Here is a 13,995-nt window from a genome sequence, read left to right as displayed (position 1 = left end):
AAACTGTCAAATATCTACCAACAAGCTCTTCCTCTCCTCGCGGCCCTGCTCTTAAACACGGGCTGGAAACAGACACGCGGAGATGTATCCCTCTGTACCACAACAACAACAACAACAACAACAACAATAATAAATGTAATAAAACAGTACACAGTAATAAGCACCACAGCAAGAACAACAATAATAGATAACACTACAACCACATTATCACTGACAATAAATACAACAATAACACGTCTTCTTTTTATTATTATTATTATTATTATTATTATTTGGTGCTGGCGGTGGTAATATTAATGATAATAGTTGTATTAGTGTTAGTAAAGTAATTATTATTAGTAGTAGTAGTTATTATTATTAGTAGTAGTTATTATTATTAGTAACAGTGACACCAGTGCCAGTATTTAATAATAGTGTAGCACACTGATGATTATTATTTATGAGTAGCGTTTGCAATAGTAGAATTAGCTTTTATTAGTAATAGACCTAGCACTACTGTCATTACTATATTATTCTTCTTATTATTTAATGTAGCTATTATATTATTATTATTAATATTAGAAGAATTATTTATATTAATATCATTTTAAGCAATATTAGTAGAGAAAGGAGTACTGATAGTTTTAGTAGTATTAGTGTTAATGGTATTCACCAGTATCAGTGTTACACTCTGTTATTTAAGATTGTAATATTTTTATATTAATTATTAATTATATTTTTAAAGTAGTAAAGTCATCACCATCTTAAAACTATTCAAAGTAAATATAATACACATTATATTAACAATACTGTTTTGAAGTTATACATCTCCAGCAGCGCTGCTGTGTCTGATCCACTCTTCAACACACACTAACACACCACCACCACGTCAGTGTCACTGCAGCGCTGAGAATGATCCACCACCACATCACACCTGCTCTGTGGGGGTCCTGAGCGCTGAAGAACAGGGGGACAGGGGGACAAGAAAGTATGCAGAGCAACAGATGGACTGCAGTGTGTAATTGTAGAACTACAGAGTGCTCCTGTGTGGTCAGTGGAGCTGAGAGAGTGGTCGAAGTGGGGGCTTTAAGTAGCTGTTAATGTATGATGTTCCACTTTTATTTAATTAATATTATTATTAGTACAGATGGTCCAATAAAGTCCACAGTTACTTCAAAACTAACAGTGATTAAATACTACTACTACTACTACTACTACTAATAATAATAATAATAATAATAATAATAATAAGTAATACTCAATAATAGTTAAAATCATTGATCTTGCTCCAGTGTTTATGATGTGGTAAGTGATGAAGGACTAGTTGAGGATGACTCTGGGAATGCCACACTCTCTCCACACTCCCACTGAGCTCTTCAGATTCCAGGGTCAGGGGCCAAATAGTCTCGAGGGTCAGGGGGCTTTATTTATCATTAGGACCCTTCACATCAACATCACACTGCAACTGACCAAACACTGGCCGTCCACTCACTGGACACAGCGATGCTCACGCTGTTGTGGCCATTTGTTGTTGTGTGGAGCAGCTGAGTTCAAACTCATCAAGATTTAACCAGGAATCTGACAGGAATGGTTGGAATTCTGGCGCTCTATAAACCTCTTCCCAGAGTCCCTCACACGGAGCGGCTGAGTCAGCGCTGTCCAGAGTGCTGGACATCACACTGGACATCAGATGTCCTTGTTACTTCTCAACAAACATATACAAACATGAAAACACATTCACCCAGTCACTCACGCACTCACTCAGTCACTCACCCAGTCACTCAAACACTCACCCAGTCAATCACACACTCACCCAGTCACTCACACACTCACCCAGTCAATCACACACTCACCCAGTCACTCACACACTCACACCTGTGGACAGTGTCACACACTCACCCAGTCACTCACACACTCACACCTGTGGACAGTGTCACACACTCACCCAGTCACTCACACACTCAACCAGTCACTCACACACTCACCCAGTCACTCACACACTCACCCAGTCACTCACACACTCACCTTGTCACTCACACACTCACCCAGTCACTCACACACTCACCCAGTCACTCACACACTCACACCTGTGGACAGTGTCACACACTCACCCAGTCATTCACACACTCACACCTGTGGACAGTGTCACACACTCAACCAGTCACTCACACACTCACCCAGTCACTCACACACTCACACCTGTGGACAGTGTCACACACTCACCCAGTCACTCACACACTCAACCAGTCACTCACACACTCACCCAGTCACTCACACACTCACCCAGTCACTTACACACTCACCTTGTCACTCACACACTCACCCAGTCACTCACACACTGACACCTGTGGACAGTGTCACACACTCACCCAGTCACTCACACACTCACCCAGTCACTCACACACTCACACCTGTAGACAGTGTCACACACTCACCCAGTCACTCACACACTCAACCAGTCACTCACACACTCACCCAGTCACTCACACACTCACACCTGTGGACAGTGTCACACACTCACCCAGTCACTCACACACTCACACCTGTGGACAGTGTCACACACTCACCCAGTCACTCACACACTCACACCTGTGGACAGTGTCACACACTCACCCAGTCACTCACACACTCACACCTGTGGACAGTGTCACACACTCACCCAGTCACTCACTCACAGCTGTGACCAACACTGACTGACACTCACAGATACTGACCAACACAGACTGAAACTGACTGACTGACACTAACCAACACTGACAATCACTGACTGACACTGACCATCAAAGACTGATATTGACCGCCTGAGTGACTGACACTGACCAACACTGACTGACACTGACTGACCGAGTGACTAACACTGAGTGACAACGAGTGACAGACTGAGTGACTGACACTGACTGACACTGACTAACACTGATTGGCTGAGTGACAGATACAGACTGACACTGACTTACACTGATCAGCTGAGTGACAGACACTGACTGACACTGACCAACACTGACTGGCACTGACTGACACTGACCGACATTGACCGACACTGACTGAAACTAACTGACACTGAACGGCTGAGTGAAAGACACTGACTGACACTGACCGACACTGACTGACACTGACTGACACTGATCGGCTGAGTGACAGACACTGACTGACACTGACCAACACCGACTGACACTGATTGACACTGATCGGCTGAGTGACTGACACTGACCGACACTGACTGACACTGACTGACACTAACCAACCCTGACTGACACTGACTGACACTGATCGGCTGAGTGACTGATACTGACCGACACTGACTGACACTGACTGACACTAACCAACCCTGACTGACACTGACTGACACTGATCGGCTGAGTGACTGATACTGACCGACACTGACTGACACTGACTGACACTAACCAACCCTGACTGACACTGACTGACACTGATCGGCTGAGTGACACACACTGACTGGCACTGACCGACACCGACAGACACTGACTGACACTGACCGACACTGACCGACACCGACTGACACTGATTGACACTGATCGGCTGCGTGACACACACTGACTGACACTGACCGACACCGACAGACACTGACTGACACTGACCGACACTAACCAACCCTGACTGACACTGACTGACACTGATTGGCTGAGTGACAGACACTGACTGACACTGACTGACACTGATCGGCTGAGTGACAGACACTGATTGACACTGATAATCACTGACTGACACTGACCATCAAAGACTGACATTGACCGCCTGAGTGACTGACACTGACCAACAATGACTGACACTGACTGACCGAGTGACTAACACTGAGTGACAACGAGTGACAGACTGAGTGACTGACACTGACTGACACTGACTAACACTGATTGGCTGAGGTACAGACACAGACTGACACTGACTTACACTGATCAGCTGAGTGACAGAAACTGACTGACACTGACCAACACTGACTGGCACTGACTGACACTGACCGACATTGACCGACACTGACTGAAACTAACTGACACTGAACGGCTGAGTGAAAGACACTGACTGACACTGACCGACACTGACTGACACTGATCGGCTGAGTAACAGACACTGACTGCCACTGACTGACACTGATTGGCTGAGTGACAGACACTGACTGACACTGACCAACACCGACTGACACTGACTGACACTGATTGGCTGAGTGACAGACACTGACTGACACTGACCAACACCGACTGACACTGATTGACACTGACCGACACTAACCAACCCTGACTGACACTGACTGACACTGATCGGCTGAGTGACAGACACTGACTGACACTGACCGACACTTACTGACACTGACCAACACTAACCAACCCTGACTGACACCGACTAACACTGATAGGCTGAGTGGCAGACACTGATTGACACTCACCGACACCGACTGACACTGACTGACACTGATCGGCTGAGTGACACACACTGACTGACACTGACCGACACTGACCGACACCGACTGACACTGATTGACACTGATCGGCTGAGTGACAGACACTGACAGACACTGACTGACACAGACTGACACTGACTGAAACTGATCAGCTGAGTGACAGACACTGACCGACACCAAATGACACTGACTGACACTGATCTGCTTACTGACTGACACTGACTGACACTGACTCACACTGACTCACACTGACTGACACTGATCTGCTTACACTGACACTGACTGACACTGACTCACACTGACTCACACTGACTGACACTGACTGAAATTGATCGGCTGAGTGACAGACACTGACTGACACTGACCGACACCGACAGATACTGACTGACACTGATCGACACTAACCAACCCTGACTGACACTGACTGACACTGATCGGCTGAGTGACAGACACTGACTGACACTGACCGACACTGACTGACACTGACCGACACTAACCAACCCTGACTGACACTGACTGACACTGATTGGCTGAGTGACAGACACTGACTGACGCTCACCGACACCGATTGACACTGACTGACACTGATCGACACTGACCGACACCGACTGACACTGATTGACACTGATCGGCTGAGTAACTGACACTGACCGACACTGACTGACACTAACCAACCCTGACTGACACTGATCGGCTGAGTGACAGACACTGACAGACACTGACCGACACTGTCTGACACTAACCAACCCTGACTGACACTGACTGACACTGATCAGCTGAGTGACAGACACTGACCGACACCGAATGACACTGACTGACACTGATCAGCTTACTGCCTGACACTGACTCACACTGACTGACACTGACCGACACTTACTGACACTGACCAACACTAACCAACCCTGACTGACACCGACTAACACTGATAGGCTGAGTGGCAGACACTGATTGACACTCACCGACACCGACTGACACTGACTGACACTGATCGGCTGAGTGACACACACTGACTGACACTGACCGACACTGACCGACACCGACTGACACTGATTGACACTGATCGGCTGAGTGACAGACACTGACAGACACTGACTGACACAGACTGACACTGACTGAAACTGATCAGCTGAGTGACAGACACTGACCGACACCAAATGACACTGACTGACACTGATCTGCTTACTGACTGACACTGACTGACACTGACTCACACTGACTCACACTGACTGACACTGATCTGCTTACACTGACACTGACTGACACTGACTCACACTGACTCACACTGACTGACACTGACTGAAATTGATCGGCTGAGTGACAGACACTGACTGACACTGACCGACACCGACAGATACTGACTGACACTGATCGACACTAACCAACCCTGACTGACACTGACTGACACTGATCGGCTGAGTGACAGACACTGACTGACACTGACCGACACTGACTGACACTGACCGACACTAACCAACCCTGACTGACACTGACTGACACTGACTGACACTGATTGGCTGAGTGACAGACACTGACTGACACTCACCGACACCGATTGACACTGACTGACACTGATCGACACTGACCGACACCGACTGACACTGATTGACACTGATCGGCTGAGTAACTGACACTGACCGACACTGACTGACACTAACCAACCCTGACTGACACTGATCGGCTGAGTGACAGACACTGACAGACACTGACCGACACTGACTGACACTAACCAACCCTGACTGACACTGACTGACACTGATCAGCTGAGTGACAGACACTGACCGACACCGAATGACACTGACTGACACTGATCAGCTTACTGCCTGACACTGACTCACACTGACTGACACTGATCGGCTGAGTGACCGACACTGACTGACACTGACCGACACGGACCGACACTGACTGACACTGACTGACACTGAAGACACTGACCAACTGTTGTGGTGTGGCTAGTGTGAAGACATAGTGTGGAATAAAGGGGTTACCTTGGCGTCAGTTCAAACTGTAATAAAGTATATAAACTCAGACAGCCCTAGTCATTTTTGTTTGTTTACCTTGTTTCTTCAACAGGAATGAAGGCTTTCCACCTTAAATAGCCAAAACAAACTAAAGCTAAAGTTCAGGTTAGCCAACGTCACGTCATGTCTTTATCCCACATTTCTCCTGTACTACAGTGTCATATAAAATGAAAAACAAATGTAAACTAAAACATTGATCTGAAGCACCGAGGACTTTAATAAGGAGGGTATGAATTGGGACCCTACGTGCACTATGATGAAATGCCAGCAGAAAGCTGTATGACGAAGGCTATGCAGCTGATGGCAGTCTGGTTCTATCTACTGTCTTTATCTGGAAGCCTGTCTAGTTTAGCAGCTCTGAATTCTGTGCAGCTAAAGGATTCTCTCCCTGGAGCTGGAGGTAACACTCGAGGAACGGAATGAATGTTGGACTGTGTCATCCCACGCTGGATGAGTACCACTGACACTGACTGTCTTCAAATTCCACGTGTGAGTGGAGACTAGAAGTGACCACAAAATACCACACCACAATGGCACCTGTAAACCCAGCAACAATTGAAGAGCACAGTGAGTGTGGCACTCTCTGAAGGAGAACTGCACCGCACATGCGCTCTACGTCTAATTAACAAGACCAGCTATTTTAAGGTGGACCCACTGCGGACAGTATTGTGTAGTTCTACACACAGTGTGTAAGGGTGGCATGGTGGTGCTGCACGTTGTGTCTCTTCTACACAGCTGCAGAGTACTGGGTTCAAACCTTACCTTGGGTTACCGCCTGTGAGGAATGTGGTGTGTTTTCCCTGTGTCTGAGTGGGGTTTCCTCCAGGTGCTCCGGTTTACTCCCACAGTCCAAACATATTTGTTGGTAGGTGGAGTGACACTGTCCATAGATGAGAGTGTGTGAGGGTCTGGGTGAGTGTGTGAAATACAGAACAAATTGTTTGACATCTTTAAGCTGTCTCTATAAATATAAGAACATTAAAGGGACATATGGTAAATAAGTCTATTGTTCAGAGCGTGTGCATATAAATATGAAAACCTGGAGTCCACCAACGCACACACTGTGAAACAAGAGCCTCCAGTCAGTTTTCTGTCAGAAAACACATGATAAAACGAGTCGTTCTGATTCTGCTCTGCTTCTGACGTCAAGTGCAGAGACTTTAGAATGGCCCCGCCCCCTCGTCTGAGTCTGTCCAATCACAGCGCTGGACCCGCCTTAATGTGAGAGCTCAAAGACAAGGTTAAACGCAGCAAAACAGGCACAACGAGCGCAGAGAAATAAGGCTACATACCAGAGCCTCTGCTCCTCACTGCTGTGCGCTCAGGGTTGTGGTGAACAGCGAGTGGCTCATTACCATTTAAAGGTACAGTGCTGCTCAGACAGGGGGAGAACGCTGCTGCGGGGATTGATCCTTGTGGTGGTTTGACCATTAAGAGCCAGAACTGTGTTCCACTTTAAATCACTACCTACATAAATACAGTTTGCTCCTTTAAAGGCCACAGCGTAATCAGTGGAGAAACACAGATGCTAACGGTTTCCTAATTCAAAGACTGTAGAATAAAAGGATGAATAACTCTCTGCTCATTAGACAACTTCATGCATTTTGTTCTCACTTCAGAACTAGCAGAGCCACACCTGTTCGCAGATAGAGTTACAGCGCGCTATAACTCTCCATTTCTGACGTGACAGCTCAGAAACAAAGGGTGGTTTTAGGCTGTGTAACCTGACAGGGTTTCTGTTTCTACCCAAACAGCTTAAGGACAAGGAATCGCTGAGTGCTAATACCCAGCTAATAGGACCTAACTCACTGAGACAACAGCGCATTCAACACATCTGACAGAGGAGCGCTGAAGAGAGGCTCATGTCTCCCTTTTACCTCCCCCCCCTCTGTTTTCAGGGGGGTCTTCCTTCTCAAGACCAAAATGAGCAAGTCAGGGGTCTCTGGCTTTGGCCCTTTGCCCCAGCCTTCCATTTGCCTGTGTCTCTCCCGGCGAGGGTGGGGCTCTGAGGGGCAGGGGATGGAGGAGATGAAAGGACCAGCGCACAAAACATTGTCAAGGCAAGTTAGGAGGGAGCGAGGAATGCAAACATGTACTTGAGTAAAGTGTGTGAAATATTTCTACAAAATGGTGCTCGCATTCAAACAGGCAGTGTGGGGAACACTTCAACAGGGGTGATCTCTCTCTCTCTCTCTCTCTCTCTCTCTCTCTCTCTCTCTCTCTCTCTCTCTCTCTCTCTCCCTCTCTCCCTCTCTCTCCCTCTCTTTCTCTCTCTCTCTCTCTCTCTCTCTCTCTCTCTCTCTCTCTCCCTCTCTCTCTCTCTCTCTCTCTCTCTCTCTCTCTCTCTCTCTCTCTCTCTCTCTCTCTCTCTCTCTGATTTAGACAAATATCTGCTACAGTTGACCTTAAACAAATCAGTGATAGTGTGCATTACTTATTAGAAATCCAGCTGCTCACACCCTGAAGCTCATCTCTACTGCTTTACCACTTTGATTTGAACACAGACAGTGAATGACTGGGTGAGTGTGTGACACTGCCCACAGGTGTGAGTGTGTGAGTGACTGGGTGAGTGTGTGACACTGTCCACAGGTGTGAGTGTGTGAGTGACTGGGTGAGTGTGTGACACTGTCCATAGGTGTGAGTGTGTGAGTGACAGGGTGAGTGTGTGAGTGACTGGGTGAGTGTGTGAGTGACTGGGTGAGTGTGTGACACTGTCCATACGTGTGAGTGTGTGAGTGACTGGGTGAGTGTGTTACACTGCCCAAAGGTGTGAGTGTGTGAGTGACTGGGTGAGTATGTGACATTGTCCATAGCTGTGAGTGTGTGAGTGACTGGGTGAGTGTGTGACACTGTCCATAGGTGTGAGTGTGTGAGTGACTGGGTGAGTGTGTGAGTGACAGGGTGAGCGTGTGAGTGACTGGGTGAGTGTGTGAGTGACTGGGTGAGTGTGTGACACTGTCCATACGTGTGAGTGTGTGAGTGACTGGGTGAGTGTGTGACACTGTCCACAGGTGTGAATGTGTGAATGACTGGGTGAGTGTGTGACACTGTCCATAGGTGTGAGTGTGTGAGTGACTGGGTGAGTGTGTGAGTGACAGGGTGAGTGTGTGAGTGACTGGGTGAGTGTGTGACACTGCCCACAGGTGTGAGTGTGTGAGTGACTGGGTGAGTGTGTGACACTGTCCACAGTTGTGAGTGTGTGAGTGACTGGGTGAGTGTGTGACACTGTCCATAGGTGTGAGTGTGTGAGTGACTGGGTGAGTGTGTGACACTGTCCACAGGTGTGAGTGTGTGAGTGACTGGGTGAGTGTGTGACACTGTCCACAGGTGTGAGTGTGTGAGTGACTGGGTGAGTGTGTGACACTGCCCACAGGTGTGAGTGTGTGAGTGACTGGTTGAGTGTGTGACACTGTCCACAGGTGTGAGTGTGTGAGTGACTGGGTGAGTGTGTGACACTGTCCACAGGTGTGAGTGACTGGGTGAGTGTGTGACACTGTCCACAGGTGTGAGTGTGTGAGTGACTGGGTGAGTGTGTGACACTGTCTACGGGTGTGAGTGTGTGAGTGACTGGGTGAGTGTGTGACACTCTCCACAGGTGTGAGTGTGTGAGTGACTGGGTGAGTGTGTGACACTGTCCATAGGTGTGAGTGTGTGAGTGACTGGGTGAGTGTGTGACACTGTCCACAGGTGTGAGTGTGTGAGTAACTGGGTGAGTGTGTGACACTTTCTACAGGTGTGAGTGTGTGAGTGACTGGGTGAGTGTGTGACACTGTCCACAGGTGTGAGTGTGTGAGTGACTGGGTGAGTGTGTGACACTGTCCATAAGTGTGAGTGTGTGAGTGACTGGGTGAGTGTGTGACACTGTCTACAGGTGTGAGTGTGTGAGTGACTGGGTGAGTGTGTGACACTGTCCACAGGTGTGAGTGTGTGAGTGACAGGGTGAGTGTGTGAGTGAATGGGTGAGTGTGTGAGTGACAGGGTGAGTGTGTGACACTGTCCATACGTGTGAGTGTGTGAGTGACTGGGTGAGTGTGTGACACTGCCCACAGGTGTGAGTGTGTGAGTGACTGGGTGAGTGTGTGACACTGTCCATATGTGTGAGTGTGTGAGTGACTGGGTGAGTGTGTGACACTGTCCACAGGTGTGAGTGTGTGAGTGACTGGGTGAGTGTGTGACACTGTCCACAGGTGTGAGTGTGTGAGTGACTGGGTGAGTGTGTGACACTGCCCACAGGTGTGAGTGTGTGAGTGACTGGTTGAGTGTGTGACAGTGTCCACAGGTGTGAGTGTGTGAGTGACTGGGTGAGTGTGTGACACTGTCCACAGGTGTGAGTGTGTGAGTGACTGGGAGAGTGTGTGACACTGTCCACAGGTGTGAGTGTGTGAGTGACTGGGTGAGTGTGTGACACTGTCTACGGGTGTGAGTGTGTGAGTGACTGGGTGAGTGTGTGACACTGTCCACAGGTGTGAGTGTGTGAGTGACTGGGTGAGTGTGTGACACTGTCCATAGGTGTGAGTGTGTGAGTGACTGGGTGAGTGTGTGACACTGTCCACAGGTGTGAGTGTGTGAGTGAGTGGGTGAGTGTGTGACACTGTCTACAGGTGTGAGTGTGTGAGTGACTGGGTGAGTGTGTGACACTGTCCACAGGTGTGAGTGTGTGAGTGACTGGGTGATTGTGTCACACTGTCCATACATGTGAGTGTGTGAGTGACTGGGTGAGTGTGTGACACTGTCTACAGGTGTGAGTGTGTGAGTGACTGGGTGAGTGTGTGACACTGTCCACAGGTGTGAGTGTGTGAGTGACAGGGTGAGTGTGTGAGTGACTGGGTGAGTGTGTGAGTGACTGGGTGAGTGTGTGACACTGTCCATACGTGTGAGTGTGTGAGTGACTGGGTGAGTGTGTGACACTGCCCAGAGGTGTGAGTGTGTGAGTGACTGGGTGAGTGTGTGACACTGTCCATAGTTGTGAGTGTATGAGTGACTGGGTGAGTGTGTGACACTGTCCATAGTTGTGAGTGTGTGAGTGACTGGGTGAGTGTGTGAGTGACAGGGTGAGTGTGTGAGTGACTGGGTGAGTGTGTGAGTGACTGGGTGAGTGTGTGACACTGTCCATACGTGTGAGTGTGTGAGTGACTGGGTGAGTGTGTGACACTGTCCACAGGTGTGAATGTGTGAATGACTGGGTGAGTGTGTGACACTGTCCATAGGTGTGAGTGTGTGAGTGACTGGGTGAGCTTGTGAGTGACAGGGTGAGTGTGTGAGTGACTGGGTGAGTGTGTGACACTGTCCATACGTGTGAGTGTGTGAGTGACTGGGTGAGTGTGTGACACTGTCCACAGGTGTGAGTGTGTGAGTGACTGGGTGAGTGTGTGACACTGTCCATAGGTGTAAGTGTGTGAGTGACTGGGTGAGTGTGTGACACTGTCCACAGGTGTGAGTGTGTGAGTGACTGGGTGAGTGTGTGACACTGCCCACAGGTGTGAGTGTGTGAGTGACTGGGTGAGTGTGTGACACTGTCCACAGGTGTGAGTGTGTGAGTGACTGGGTGAGTGTGTGACACTGTCCATAGGTGTGAGTGTGTGAGTGACTGGGTGAGTGCGTGACACTGTCCACAGGTGTGAGTGTGTGAGTGATTGGGTGAGTGTTTGACACTGTCCACAGGTGTGAGTGTGTGAGTGACTGGGTGAGTGTGTGACACTGCCCACAGGTGTGAGTGTGTGAGTGACTGGGTGAGTGTGTGACACTGTCCACAGGTGTGAGTGTGTGAGTGACTGGGTGAGTGTGTGACACTGTCCACAGGTGTGAGTGACTGGGTGAGTGTGTGACACTGTCCACAGGTGTGAGTGTGTGAGTGACTGGGTGAGTGTGTGACACTGTCCATAGGTGTGAGTGTGTGAGTGACTGGGTGAGTGTGTGACACTGTCTACAGGTGTGAGTGTGTGAGTGACTGGGTGAGTGTGTGACACTGTCCATAGGTGTAAGTGTGTGAGTGACTGGGTGAGTGTGTGACACTGTCCACAGGTGTGAGTGTGTGAGTGACTGGGTGAGTGTGTGACACTGTCCATAGGTGTGAGTGTGTGAGTGACAGGGTGAGTGTGTGAGTGACTGGGTGAGTGTGTGAGTGACTGGGTGAGTGTGTGACACTGTCCATACGTGTGAGTGTGTGAGTGACTGGGTGAGTGTGTGAAACTGCCCAAAGGTGTGAGTGTGTGAGTGACTGGGTGAGTGTGTGACACTGTCCACAGGTGTGAATGTGTGAATGACTGGGTGAGTGTGTGACACTGTCCATAGGTTTGAGTGTGTGAGTGACTGGGTGAGTGTGTGAGTGACAGGGTGAGTGTGTGAGTGACTGGGTGAGTGTGTGACACTGTCCACAGGTGTGAATGTGTGAATGACTGGGTGAGTGTGTGACACTGTCCATAGGTGTGAGTGTGTGAGTGACTGGGTGAGTGTGTGAGTGACAGGGTGAGTGTGTGAGTGACTGGATGAGTGTGTGACACTGCCCACAGGTGTGAGTGTGTGAGTGACTGGGTGAGTGTGTGACACTGTCCACAGGTGTGAGTGTGTGAGTGACTGGGTGAGTGCGTGACACTGTCCACAGGTGTGAGTGTGTGAGTGACTGGGTGAGTGTGTGACACTGTCCACAGGTGTGAGTGTGTGAGTGACTGGGTGAGTGTGTGACACTGCCCACAGGTGTGAGTGTGTGAGTGACTGGTTGAGTGTGTGACACTGTCCACAGGTGTGAGTGTGTGAGTGACTGGGTGAGTGTGTGACACTGTCCACAGGTGTGAGTGTGTGAGTGACTGGGTGAGTGTGTGACACTGCCCACAGGTGTGAGTGTGTGAGTGACTGGTTGAGTGTGTGACACTGTCCACAGGTGTGAGTGTGTGAGTGACTGGGTGAGTGTGTGACACTGTCCACAGGTGTGAGTGTGTGAGTGACTGGGTGAGTGTGTGACACTGTCCACAGGTGTGAGTGTGTGAGTGACTGGGTGAGTGTGTGACACTGTCTACGGGTGTGAGTGTGTGAGTGACTGGGTGAGTGTGTGACACTGTCCACAGGTGTGAGTGTGTGAGTGACTGGGTGAGTGTGTGACACTGTCCATAGGTGTGAGTGTGTGAGTGACTGGGTGAGTGTGTGACACTGTCCATAGCTGTGAGTGTGTGAGTGACTGGGTGAGTGTGTGACACTGTCCATAGGTGTGAGTGTGTGAGTGACTGGGTGAGTGCGTGACACTGTCCACAGGTGTGAGTGTGTGAGTGATTGGGTGAGTGTGTGACACTGTCCACAGGTGTGAGTGTGTGAGTGACTGGGTGAGTGTGTGACACTGCCCACAGGTGTGAGTGTGTGAGTGACTGGGTGAGTGTGTGACACTGTCCACAGGTGTGAGTGTGTGAGTGACTGGGTGAGTGTGTGACACTGTCCACAGGTGTGAGTGTGTGAGTGACTGGGTGAGTGTGTGACACTGTCCACAGGTGTGAGTGACTGGGTGAGTGTGTGACACTGTCCACAGGTGTGAGTGTGTGAGTGACTGGGTGAGTGTGTGACACTGTCCATAGGTGTGAGTGTGTGAGTGACTGGGTGAGT

Source organism: Hoplias malabaricus, chromosome 7 (assembly GCF_029633855.1).
Source record: "Hoplias malabaricus isolate fHopMal1 chromosome 7, fHopMal1.hap1, whole genome shotgun sequence".
NCBI lineage: Eukaryota > Metazoa > Chordata > Actinopteri > Characiformes > Erythrinidae > Hoplias > Hoplias malabaricus.
This window is presented reverse-complemented; position numbering follows the sequence as displayed.